The following is a 12,872-nucleotide window of genomic DNA, read 5'->3' as shown; positions in this document are numbered from 1 at the left end:
CTCGTTGTTAAATAGTATTCTGTTATGTGAATATAATATTTATTCATCCTAGCCGTGATAGACTTTTAGCTCGTTACCATTTTAGCTATTCAGAATACTGCTGCCATTAACATGCTCACACATGTCTTTCAATGCGTGTGCGTATGTGTTCTGTTGGGTTCATACCTAGGAATGGAACTGCCAGGTCACGGGGGAGGCATATGTTCAGCTTTAGTGGGTGTGGCTGCCTGTTTTCCAGAGATGGTACCAATTGGCACGCCCACCAGCAGTGCAGGAGCCGTGTCCTCCTCCACACATTCACTTGCACTTGGTGTTGTAAAGATGTCAGCTCTCCCTACACTGATCTCTAGATTGCATGTAATTCCAACCAAAATCCCAGCAGGCTTTTCTTTCCTTGTTGGTTGTTTAGAAATTGACAAACTGATTCTGAAATGTATATGAAAATGCAAAGGGCCAAGAATAATCAAAGCATCCAAAGCTGAAAGGACATGATACTAGATGTCAGGACTTTGTAAAAGCTACCGTAAGGCAGCACGATGTTGGCAAAAGGATAGACAAATAGACTGATAGAACAGAACAGAGATCTTGAAACAGACTGCACATAAGTAGTCACTTAATTTATGACAAAGGTGCCACTAGACAGATAGAAAAGGTGGCACTTTCAAAAAAAAAAAGGTATTGGGAAAATTGGATTCTCTGTATGGGGGGAGGGATTTTCTACCTCAAATCGTATCCAGAATCAGTTTTAGGTAGATTATAGAGCTAAACATGAAAGAGAAAACAGAGCTTCTAGAAGAAAACAGGAGAGTACGATCTTGGAGAGGACAGAATTCTTTACACAGGATACAGAAGGCACTACCAAAATAGAAAAGATTGACAAACTGAACTATCTTAAACCTTATATCTTCTACTTTTTACAAATGCTTCCATAAAATGCAACAAATACTGTTTTATAATTGCCCAGATACATTAGACAATCTGTTCCATTTATCCCTTGGAACCCTCTGTCCTGCTCTCATCAGGACCGTTCCTCTCTTGCTGTAGTGCAGCTGCCATCTTGGGCTTTCTGTGGTTGTCACTGGTCTTGTCCCTCCATGTTGGATCTCTTGTTTCTTTGATCCCATGTGTATGTATATCAGTTGGGGAATGTGAGCGTCAAATAACAACTGTCTTAAGCTGCGTTAAACAATAAGGAAATTTATTGGTTCAAGTAAGTAGACCTCTAGAGGTGGGTAGGTTCCGGATTGGTTGGCCCTGTGTGAGGTGTTGTCCCTAAGGAACCAGGTATCTTATTTGTCTGGGTGGGTCACTGGCAAGGGGGGGTGGGTTTCTCCCTTAGACAGGCATGCCCCTCCCCCAAGCTGGGTGTGGGTTAGCCTCCCAGCTGCTGTCTGCCTGGGAAAGGACCAGGTCACTTCCTCTGGAAAGGAAGAACGGAGAACTAGCTTCCAGAAAGGCAGGCAGGAATGGCTACTGCAGCATTTACCTCTGTCTTGGTTTTCTCTCTTGTTCATTAGGGTATCTTTCTCTGCAACTTTCTAAGAAGGTAGATGAATGTTTTGAGTCCTTGTGTGCACCTGAAAAAGTCTTTTTCTATCCCTGCCCGTGACTTGGTCAGCTGGGTACTGGATTTTCGAGTGAAAGTTGTTTTCTGGGGTGGGGGAGGCGGGGATGATGCTGGTGAGGATCACAGTGGCCCCTGAGGACTCACTGCCATTCCCCTTGTTCCTCCCTGGGACCTTTTTTGGGGGGGGGTGGAGGGAAGGTTGGCTTTCAGCAGCTTTTGGGTTCTTGTCTTTATCCCTAGTGTACTGAAGTTTCATGTTGTACCTTGTGTTCCTTTTACATGCCTTACTCTGAGCACTCAGCGGGCCCTTGCAGCCTTGGGTACTTCAGCTCTGGGAATTTCTCTTGTAATTTTTATTTGATAATTTCCCTCCTTTTGCCTCTGTGTTTCTAGAAATCCTAGTTAGATTTGGATTCCTGGATTAATCTAATTCACCTCCTTGTTATGTTTTCTGAGAGATCCTTGACTTTATCTTGCATTTCTTCTATTGAAGTTGAATTTTTTTAAAAAAAAAATTAATTATTTATTTTTGGCTGCGTTGGGTCTTCGCTGCTGCGCGCGGGCTTTCTCTAGTTGTGGCGATCAGGGGCTACCCTTCGTTGAGGTGCGCGGGCTTCTCATTGCCGTGGCTTCTCTTGTTGCAGAGCACGGGCTCTAGGCGCGTGTGCTCAGTAGTTGTGGCGCGCATGGCCTTAGCTGCTCTGCGGAATGTGGGATCTTCCTGGGCCAGGGTTCGAACCCGTGTCCCCTGCATCGGCAGGTGGATTCTTAACCAGTGCGCCGCCAGGGAAGCCCCCCTCCAGGTTCTTTAGTTTGTTTGTTTGGTTTCTGTCTTGTAGTTGAGGTCTCAGACACAGCTGATTGGAAACTGGATGGGTGGGTCAGAGGGGGCTCTTGGGAGTGGGGTGGGTGGGTGAGAAGCCAACCTTTTATCCTCCAGCCCCAAGGTCTGCTCTGTAGGTTTTCAAGAGAAGAGTCCCTCTTTGACAGGGGTGTGAAGGGAGGCGGGTGATTGGTTTGTCTACCGACTCTGCTGTGAGGCCAGAGCGGAGGGAGCCTCAGGCGCCTCAGGTTTGCACTTGGCTTCTTCTTTTCGCTCCTTTCCTCACCCCCACCCCCTCTGATGCTGCTGTTCTCAAGTCTAGACTTCTCTTTTTTTTTTTTTTTTGCGGTACGCGGGCCTCTCACTGTTGTGGCCTCTCCCGTTGCGGAGCACAGGCTCCGGACGCGCAGGCTCAGCGGCCACGGCTCACGGGCCCAGCCGCTCCGCGGCGTGTGGGATCTTCCCGGACCGGGGCACGAACCCGCGTCCCCTGCATCGGCAGGCGGACTCTCAACCACTGCGCCCCCAGGGAAGCCCTAGACTTCTCTTGTTTAATTTATTTAGGGAGTGGCGGGGGGGGGGGGGGCGGGCAGGGAGGCGATGGGGAGGCTGGCTCTTGCACATATGCAGCCTTTCTGAAGTGCTCCTCCCAGCTTTACCTCCCCTCACCGTCCCCCCCCCCCCCCCCCCCGCAGTCTTACAGGGCTCCCACTACTTTAGGACCTTCCCAGCTCTCTGGGGTCCTCAGTTCCTAGGATCTATAATGTCCTAAATCTGTTACTACTGATGTCTGTTCTCTGCCAAAATCATCCCTGTCTTTGGGGTCTCTGTTGTCATTTTAGAGGGTTTTGGAAAGGTGAGCTATAAATGCCTATGGTCCTTCTAACACGTTTAAACAGAACACCCCTGTTTTCTAGATAGTTTCTGTGAATCAAACGGAACTGAATTAGGGTCATTTCTGGGGTGTGTGTGCACATGTAGATAAGTACACAGTCACATTTATGTACGTATGTGTTTGCATAGTTGTGTGTGTGTTTGTCAGTTATACCCCTCGGCTGCCACATGATCAGCGGTGGTTGTCTTTTTGTGTCAGAACGTCTGGAGCTACCGTGTGCTGTGAGGCCCTGAAGAAAGGGTGGGTTGGGATGTCTGGTCATTGGTCACTGCCTCCCTTCAGAAAGTGAGCTCTCTGTCCCTGCTTTCTTGAGAAGGGAGGGAGCCTGAAGGTGCAGAGAGTGTAGTGGGGTGGGGGGAGTGACAGGGCCTGTTTGAGGGGTCCCTTGTCTGTGCCACCCAGTTCCCGTCACACCTTGGGGCCGTTATCTCCAGTTCCCACAACAGCCTTCCAAAGTAGAGCTTCGGTCCCTGCTGCGGCATTTGGGCTCAGGCTCTTTCTGTCCTGGCTGTGTGTGTGTGCGTGTGTGTGTGTGTGTGTGTGTGTGTGTGCCGTGTGTGTGTGTGTGTGTGTGTGTGTGTGTGTGTGTGTGTGTGTGTGGTGGCTGTGTGTGTGTGTGTGTGTGTGGAAGTAGCCCAGATTCTAGCTGCTACAGGTGACGTCATTCCTACGGGAAAGGTTTTGGGTGCAAACAAAGTCCCCGCTGGCTGGGACAGCAGCCTCCATGTGCTTGTGCTTGGCCTGTCTACAGTACTCTCTAAGCTTTCCTTAAAATCATTTTCAAAATTTTTTTAAACACAGAGCAAATCTGTTTAGAATTGATATAGTGTTTTATGACCTTCATTGCTGAACTCTTGAAATAGGAAACACAACCACAGTAGACTAGAGTAGCAGGAGGCAGGATAATTAGCATTGCAGCATGGTGGCCCCTGAATTTAAGTGACTTGTGCTGGTGAAGGGACATCAGCAGTGTAACTGGGAGCTGGCCGACGGGTGATCACTTTTCATTTTTTTAAGGCTTTGCAGTTTTTCTGTATCAAGCGTATATTCCTTTTGTTCTAAAAATGTTATGGGTGGACAGATGAGCAGGACCTGGATTATCCACCTCCATGAGGCAGGCAGTCCCGACACCAGCGTGTGGTTGCGTTGCATATCCCTGCTTATTGCCCTCAAATGGGAAACCTTGAGACTGGGGCAGTGCAGTGCTGTTTAAAATGTGGTCACAGTGGAGTGTCGATCTCGAGGGTTTTCTGAGCATTAGAGTGCATCTCTGTCTCCTGAGAATTAATTAAAGGGGTCCACAAGCAGATCCTAAACACCTGTGAATTTTCAGCTTGGTTTTGAAGGTCTCTTCTCTGCATCAGGGCCCTTAAGCTGTGAGACAGCAAAGTGGGGTCAGGTCCCTGTAGCCCCAGAAGCCCAGGAGCCCAAAGGTAGGTGAGAAGTTGGAGGCTTCGCTGGTTGCATAGGAGTCTGGAAGGTTGAAGTAGTGTTGCAGGGCTGATGGTCGGGCAGAGCCAGGGTAGTAGCTGCCTGCAGTGGAGAGCCTTCTCAGGGCGAGCGAGAACTGGGTCACATGTGTTGTGTTCGTTCTTTCATTATTCCTGATGTCAGACCTGTGAACTGGGTAACAGTATGTTCATCTCTGTTAAGTCAACAGGGAAAGAGGCGAGTGTGGAGGCAGGATGCAAACCCGTTTTGGAGATGAAAGTGGTGGGGGATGGGGTGGGACGAGACTGGGTGGTGGTTTGGGGCCGTGTGTTGGCTTAGAGCAGCGGTCCCCAACCTTTCTGGCACCAGGGGCTGGTTTCACGGAAGACAGTTTTCCCACGGACGGGGTCTGGGGGGTGGGGTGAGGGGGGGATGGCTCAGGCAGTAATGCCGGCGCTGGGGGAGTGGCGGCTGAAGCTTCGCTCTCCTCCTGCTGTGCGGAGGGTTTGGATTTGACCCCGAGCAGTGGGATGAGGTTGGAGGTGTCTGAGCATGTGCTTGTGACCTGGTTTGGCTCTGGTGGAAGGGTTTAGGGCAGGACGGCAAGCGGGGATGGGGCTTGCAGCCCCTGCGGTGTGCAGGCAGCTGGGGGCGGGGAAGTGCTTTGGTTCCTGCAGCTCAGGCCTTCGTCTTTTTTTTTTTTTTTTTTTTGCGGTACGCGGGCCTCTCACCGTTGCAGAGCACAGGCTCCTGACGCGCAGGCGCAGCGGCCACGGCTCACGGGCCCAGCCGCTCCGCGGCACGTGGGATCCTCCCGGACCGGGGCACGAACCTGCGTCCCCCGCATCGGCAGGAGGGCTCCCAACCGCTGCGCCACCAGGGAAGCCCCGTCCTTATTTTTAATTGCTGTAGTGTCCTGAGGTGTTGCTCTTCCCTCAGAGGTGTGGACGTCTTCGGGTGGTGGCTTGAGTCTCCTTTAACCCCAGCCCTTTGTTCGTCCCTCAGGCCTTTATTTGCAGGCAGCTTGTTCTTGGAGAGGTCTGTGCTGGCCTGTCCCGCTGAAGCCTCCCCTGCCTGGGCTCCTGCGGGTGGGATGCCTGGGCCCAGGCTCCAGCTTTGCAGGTGGGCCAGCTCCTGCCTCGGGAGGCTGGAAAGGTGCGGGGCCCTGTGCTTGTGGCCGCCCTGGATTTCTGACTGGGGCCCTGGAAGCTGGAGGTGTGGAGTTGGTCATGCTGTCGCCGAGTGAGGGAGCAGAAGCTTCCCTGCAAACCCAGGCGGGATTCCCCATCCCCGCCCCCCACTCCTGCCTCCTCCTGGGGCGTAGTCCTGGGGGATACGTGAGCCCCTTTTTGTTGAATCCATTTTGCTGTGGTGTATTCTTTTCCACATCGGATTCTCCCTTTAGACTAGGAGTCAGCCAACTGCAGCCCCAAATCCAGCGCCCCTCCTGTTGTTGTAAATAAAGTTTTATTGGAACCCAGCTCTGCTGCTTCGTTTATGTTGTCTGTGGTTGCAGCAGCGCTGGGGGTTGAGTGGCGGTGATGGAGATGCCGCCGTCTAGAGCCTGCTCTGGAGGGCGGGCTGGGGTCTCGTTGCCTCCACACCTCCAGCAGCTAGGAGCCCCATGTCTGCTACACAGAGCAGGCGGCACACATCTGATGACTTGAACTAGGTGATGTGGCGCCTCCCCATGTTGAAGTTGTGGTTTTTTTGGCAGACATTGACGTGTTGGAGAAGGATGGAATTGTTTATTCATCTTGTACCCGGATTTTGTGGGGGATGGTTCTTTATGTTCTGATTGAGACTGGACAAGCATACTGTCTGAGGACCAGGTCCTTTACTGACCTACGTGCTTGTTTCCTGATCTGTTTATCCGGGCTGCTCAGCTTCCCTTCCTGTTGGATGATGCTTTCCTTTTTCCCCACCCCGGTTGGGGGCTTCTGCTTGTGTCTGGAGCCGGTGGCACTTAGCCCGAACGTGCTGTTTCTGTATCTCGTGGGTCTTCCCCGGTGACCGACCACCTCCGCTCCGAGCAGGGGGGTCCGGGCTGGAGCTCGCATTGAGTCCTTCATTGTTGGTGGTGATGGCTCCAGGTGTCCTGAGGATTGAGGACTGCTTAGGAAAGCAGGTGATGTGACCAAATGTTACCAGACTCAGGGAGACCTGTGAAAAGCCTGGGTTGGCCCCGATGTAAGTCTGGCTGTGGGCAGCCCTGGTGTGTGTATAGAGTGTTCACCGTTGAACGGCTTGTCCGGTCCGGTCATCCGTGCAGTTGCCTAGAAGGCAGCCTTGAGCTGGCGCTGCCCCGTGTCAGAGCCAGTGCACTCACCCTCCCACAGACAGAGCCTCAGCACCCTGGCGTCAGGGCCCCTCTGTAGCCTGGTGTTTCTGCCCGGGCTCCAGCCTGTGACCCTGGGCGGAGACTTCTCTGCCTTCACCTCACCTTCGTGTCCTCCTCTGTAAAGCAGGCTGATGACAGTAGTGTCTTCTCGAGAGGATGCCGGCCGGCCTTGAGCGCGGAGCTGGAGCGCTTCCCCGGGGAGTCCCTGGCCGAGCGGGCGTCTGTCGCTGGCTGGTACCCAAGTGGGAGTGAAACGCATCCTGTTCCTCGGAAATGGCTTTTGATAAGCTGGAGGGCGGGAGGCCCTCCGTCTGGTGGACCGAGAGCAGGCGGCTGGCGACCGGCTGGAGGCCTGGGGCCTGGCGACTACGTTGCCTTTGCTGGTGAAGCTTTCTGCTTGTATTGCTCCAGCAGAGCCTGGGCCCCTCAGCACTCCTTCAGGTAACTCGCCAAGAGGGGCAGACCTGGAATATTGTTAAAACGTCCTTTTCTTCGTTCCTCAAAGCTGTCTTCACACGGACTTCGGGTCCTGCTTTCCTCTGTTTCTTTCAAGCGAGCCATTTTCACGTGCCGCGGGGCCTCAGGTGGCCGCGTGGGAAGGCAGGCTTCCAGCAATGGGGGCAGGACTGGGGGATGGCGCTCACTTGGCTTGTAGCTGTTTTATATGTAATACTGAGGTTCCAAATTAGATCTTGTTTAGGAAATAAAAAAAACAGAAATGAATTCTGTTGCCTAGAAAAGGAAGAGCAAGCAGTGTGAAAGCCGTGGCTGTGCTCCACACTTGGTCTGTGCTGCCTGCAGAACCCGGTGTCTCGGCTGGTTCTCCCGGATCCAGGCGGATCCAGGCACGAGGCAGGCTGGAATGGACACGCCTCTGACCCACCCAGAAGCGTGTTCCCTCGCCTCCCCAGCTTCACGAGTCACACCCACATGTTTGCCTGCAAGTCTGTTATCTGACAGGCTAGTGGAGTGTGTGTGTGTGTGTGTGTGTGTCTGTGTGAATGTGACTGGTGATGTTTGTGAAAACCGAGGGGCGAGCAGAGTAGCCAGATGGGTGTGGGGCAGAGCTGGGCCCCAAACTTGACACTGATTCGCTGGAGGAGATACATACCTGCATACCCTTGGGGAAGCCAGAGTGTTTTTATTTGTATTTTGGATTTGTGTCCAGTGAAATCTGGCTCAATAAATGACCCCTTGCGTGCCCTGAGGCTGGTGTCTGTAATCTTGCTTTGTAAAGGGCCAGGTAGTAAATAGTTGTTGCTTTGTGGAACGTGCGTGCCCTCTTGCACGTTCTTTAGGCTGACTGCAATTTGCCCACCCTGCTGTAAGAGAGAATTGAGGCCGAAGGGTGTCCATCTGTGCAGTCTGACTGTGGAGCATTACAGTGAAGAAGTGCCAGGCCCCCTCCGCACAGGTGTCGTCTTCATAGCAATGGTGGCTCAGTAGTGTGGCCTGTTAGCACCCCAGATTTCTATAAAAGTACAGAATCCAGTCCCGATGTGTGGTAAGACATGGCTGCTTTGACAATAAATCGTGTAATTCCCTGGCTGGAGGTTATTAACATTGACACGTTTGATTTTAGAACCCGCTGGCATTTGTGAAATCTTGTCTTGGCCCCTCAGTTCTGTAGGTGGGGAAACTGAGGTCTAGAGAGGATAGTAGTGTGCCCAGCAGGTGCAAAACTTGGTTAAAAAGTGGGAGAAGGGTCCCTCTAAAGAGTGCATGTATGGGTTTAGTTGCAGGCGTTAGTCCAGTGTGTTCCCTGTTTTGGCTTCACTGAGGGGCTCTTGTCAAAAGGAGTAGAAAGCATATTCCCTAAACGTAGTAGGTGCTCAATAAGTGTTTGCTGAATGGCTGAATTTATTTAGAGGACATAGTTCAAGCAACAGTTTTTGACCAACAACTAGTACCTCTTAGTTCCCCTTGGCCAGGGTTTTTCTTTATTTTTTTCTGGGGTGCCGGAAGAGGGGGTACGGTCAGGCTCCGGTCTCCTGGTGCTCCGTGAGGGTGAGTGTGGGGACTGGTCAGTTCAGAGAAGCATGGTGTCACCAGGAAGACCCACTGAGAGCTCTCTGTGTCTACTCTAACCTCTGCCCGTGGGCCCAGGAAGTAAAGAATCAGAGAAGGATGGGTTTGCATCAGTGAACTGGCAGAAGTTTGGACTGACAAGGCTTTTTTTTTTAAGATTTTTTTAAAAATTGAGGTAACATTGGTTTATATCATTATATGTTTCATGTGTACAACTTTATATTTCTACTTCTGTATGTGCCCCAGTGCGTGCTCGCCACCAAAACTTTAGTCTCTGTCTGTCACCATACGTTGATCCCCTTTGCCCATTTCGCCCTCTCCCCACCCCTTCCTTTCTGCTACCCCTGCTCTGTTCTCTGTATCTGTGTGTTTTTGTTTGCTTTGGTCTGTTCATTTATTTTTTTGTCTGTTGGTTTGGCTTTTCAGACTCCACATATGAGTTGAAATCATACAGTACTTGTCTTTCTACGTCCGACTTGTCTCACTTAGCGCAACGCCTTCAGGGTTCATCCATGTTCTCGCAAGTGTCAAAGTTTCATCTTTTTTAATGGCTGAATAGTATTCCATTGTGTGTCTATACCACATCTTCTATATTCATTCATCCATTAGGCTATTGTAAATAATGCAGTGATGAACATAGGGGGGTTGCATGTAGCTCTTCAAATTCAAATTAGTATTTTCATATTCTTTGCATAAGTTTCCAGAAGTGGGATTGCCAGCTCATATGGTAGTTCTGTTCTTAATTTTATTTATTTATTTTTTGGCGGTACGCGGGCCTCTCACCGCCGTGGCCTCTCCCACTGCAGAGCACAGGCTCTGGACGCGCAGGCTCAGTGGCCATGGCTCACGGGCCCAGCCGCTCCGCGGCAAGTGGGATCCTCCCAGACCGGGGCACGAACCCACGTCCCCTGCGTCGGCAGGCGGACTCTCAACCACTGCGCCACCAGGGAAGCCCAAGACATCTGATTTTTAAAAAGCATGTTGGGCTTCCCTGGTGGCTCAGTGGTTAAGAATCCGCCTGCCAGTGCAGGGGACACGGGTTCAAGCCCTGGTCCGGGAAGATCCCACATGCCACAGAGCAACTAAGCCCGTGTGCCACAACTACTGAGCCTGCACTCTGGAGCCCGTGAGCCACAACTACTGAGCCCACGTGCCACAACTACTGAAGCCCATGAGTCTAGAGCCCGTGCTCTGCAACAAAAGAAGCCACTGCAGTGAGAAGCCCACGCACTGCAACAAAGAGTAGCCTCTGCTCGCTGCAACTAGAGAAAGCCCGCACGCAGCAGCAGAGACCCAACGCAGCCAAAAATAAATAAATAAAATAAATAAATTTTTTTTTTAAATCAAGCATGTTGGGCTTCCCTGGTGGCGCAGTTGTTGAGAGTCCGCCTGCCGATGCAGGGGACGCGGGTTCGTGCCCCGGTCCGGGAAGATCCCATATGCCGCGGAGCGGCTGGGCCCGTGAGCCGTGGCCACTGAGCCTGCGCGTCCGGAGCCTGCGCTCCGCAGCGGGAGAGGCCACAGCGGTGAGAGGCCCGCGTACCGCAAAAAAAAAAAAAAAAAATCAAGCATGTTAAGATTTAATGTAGCAATTTGATGGCCCAGAATGTCTGGTGAATAATTTTTATTTCTCTTTGTTGGTTTGGTTTTTAATTTAGTGAAGAACTAGTTATCTGGATTTAAATGGATGATGCGGCATCTGTAGTCCTGAAAGTTGTGTGGCTGGGAAGGGAGGTATCACTGGCTTTGTTCAGAAGTGTTTGTAGGTTCAGTGGTCAGGTGAAAGTTGTGGTCAGGGACAGCAGAGATGTAGCTGTAAGTTAGCATTTTCCATCATTGTGCTGAAGTGAGAGATTCTGGAACATGCTTCTTATTAATCGGCTGTGTGACTGTGGGTGAGTCCCGTCATCTCTGTAGGCTGGACGTGGGGTGGAGCTTGTGTCCATTTAATCCTCTGCTGGATCCCAGTCCCAGCTCAGGGCTTCGGCACGTGACAGTGCCTGCCTAGTAAAAACGTGTTGAGTAAACAACTGTAATAGTTTCCTGTTGTCGCCGTGACAAATTACCACAAATCTAGTGGCTGAAAGCAGCACAGATGTGTTCTCTCCGAGTTCTGGAGGTCAGAAGTCCAAAATGAATCTTGCTGGGCTGAAATTGAGGTGTCGGCTGGGCTGTGCTCCTTCTGGGGGAGAATCTATTCCCTGGCCTTTTCCGGCTTCTCGAGGCGGCCTGCACCCCTCTGCTCGTGGCCCCTTCCAACTTTAAAGAGCACCCCTCCAGCGTGTTGCCCCTGTTGTCAGCCACTTAGAGTCTGACCCTCCTGCCTCCCTCCTGTAAGGACCCTTGTGATTACCTTGAGCCCACCCAGATAATCCAGGATAATCTCCCCAGCTCAATATCCTTAATTTAATCACACCTTTGCCTGAGAAGGGGACATAGTCACGGGTTCTGGGAATTAGGACATCAACGTTTTTGTTATTCAGCAGAGTGCCAGGAGTCCCTCAGTATCCCAGTTATAGCCCGTGGAGTGGTCTCCTACGGACGATAAAAGACTTCATCCCTCTGCCGGGGCCCCTCCTTGGACCCCCGCTGGAGCTGTAGGGCCTCTGCAGGGCTGCCTGGAGACCTTCAAAAGTGCCTTTTTAAGGCTTTTCCTTTTAGAACCAGAGTCAGCAAAGTTTGCAGGCCACCTGTCCTGTTGCATATTTTTTGTTTCTTTAAAACAAGTATGAAAAATGTAAGAAAAGAAATAATTCTTAGCTTGAGGGCCTTACAAAGCAGGCCATTGGCTGGGGCCCTGACTAGTGTTTGCCAACCCCTGTTTTAGACTGAGCTGTGCAGGCTGGGGCCGTGTGTGGCTGTCACCTTGGTGGCCGTCTCAAGGGCTTTTGTTCATAGTGGAACGTGCGTGTGCCCATGTGTATTGGAGGGGATTCATGTTCCCACCCCAGTGATCTTTTCTGTTGGTTTGATATGACAAGTGTCTAAAAATTAGATCTCATCTAGTCTTAATGGAGAATTTCAGGTTGTTTTCCATTTGAAAGCCTATTAATTACTGGTCTGACACAAACACGATCCAGTCCCTTTCCTGGAGGAGGGGCTTACAGCCTAGTCTGGGGGAAGCAGCCAGGGGAGGTTATTACTAGTGCTGACTTTGGCAGAAACTCACTGGGTGCAGCTTCGGAGAGGGAGATTTAAAGATAAAGGGGTGTGTCCTGGAACCCTTGGCATCAAAACCTGGATTCGGGCACTTCGGGCTGGTTTCCCTCGCTGTCACCGCTGTTCCTTGCTCCTCGTACGTGAGGCAGGCACTGGGGAAGGTGGCTGGCATTGAGTGCTCTGACGTGTAGGCTTGGTGACCTCCTGAGCGTTTCTGCTGGTTTGTTTCTTCCTGGAGCCCTGTGTCTCCTGGACACTGCAGTGTGGTTCGCTTCCTGGGGACCGGGTGCTGCACGTGGGCCTCGCCCTTGGCTGGCTGTAGCTGCACCCGGTAGGTGACCCCTGCGCATCGTATGCAGCTCACGACGCTCACCCCTAGGCATCCATTGAGGTGCACGAGTGTTTCCAGATGCAGGTTGCGTGCTTATCTATTCCTGTACCGGAGACAGTGACCGGCGGGTCTTGAGTGTCGGGTTTCATGTGAAATGAATGAAAGGATGGATGTACCCGGCTCACTGGATGTGCCCTCCTGGCTGGCGTGGCTTCAGAATAGGATGAAATGACAGACCTTCCTGCCGCAGCTACACCAAGTGCCTGTTTCGAGTCACGGATAGAGAGGGTGGAACAA

At 51.7% G+C, this 12,872-nt stretch overlaps 1 protein-coding gene across 33 annotated transcripts in view; it reads left to right on the top strand.

Moving 5' to 3' along the window:
- Positions 1-12,872, top strand: part of PRRC2B (proline rich coiled-coil 2B) — a 90,150-nt gene that overhangs the window by 15,710 nt on the left and 61,568 nt on the right. The gene's annotated exons all lie outside the window — the stretch shown is intronic.

This window comes from Kogia breviceps, chromosome 8, assembly GCF_026419965.1.
Source record: "Kogia breviceps isolate mKogBre1 chromosome 8, mKogBre1 haplotype 1, whole genome shotgun sequence".
NCBI lineage: Eukaryota > Metazoa > Chordata > Mammalia > Artiodactyla > Physeteridae > Kogia > Kogia breviceps.
This window is presented reverse-complemented; position numbering and strand designations above follow the sequence as displayed.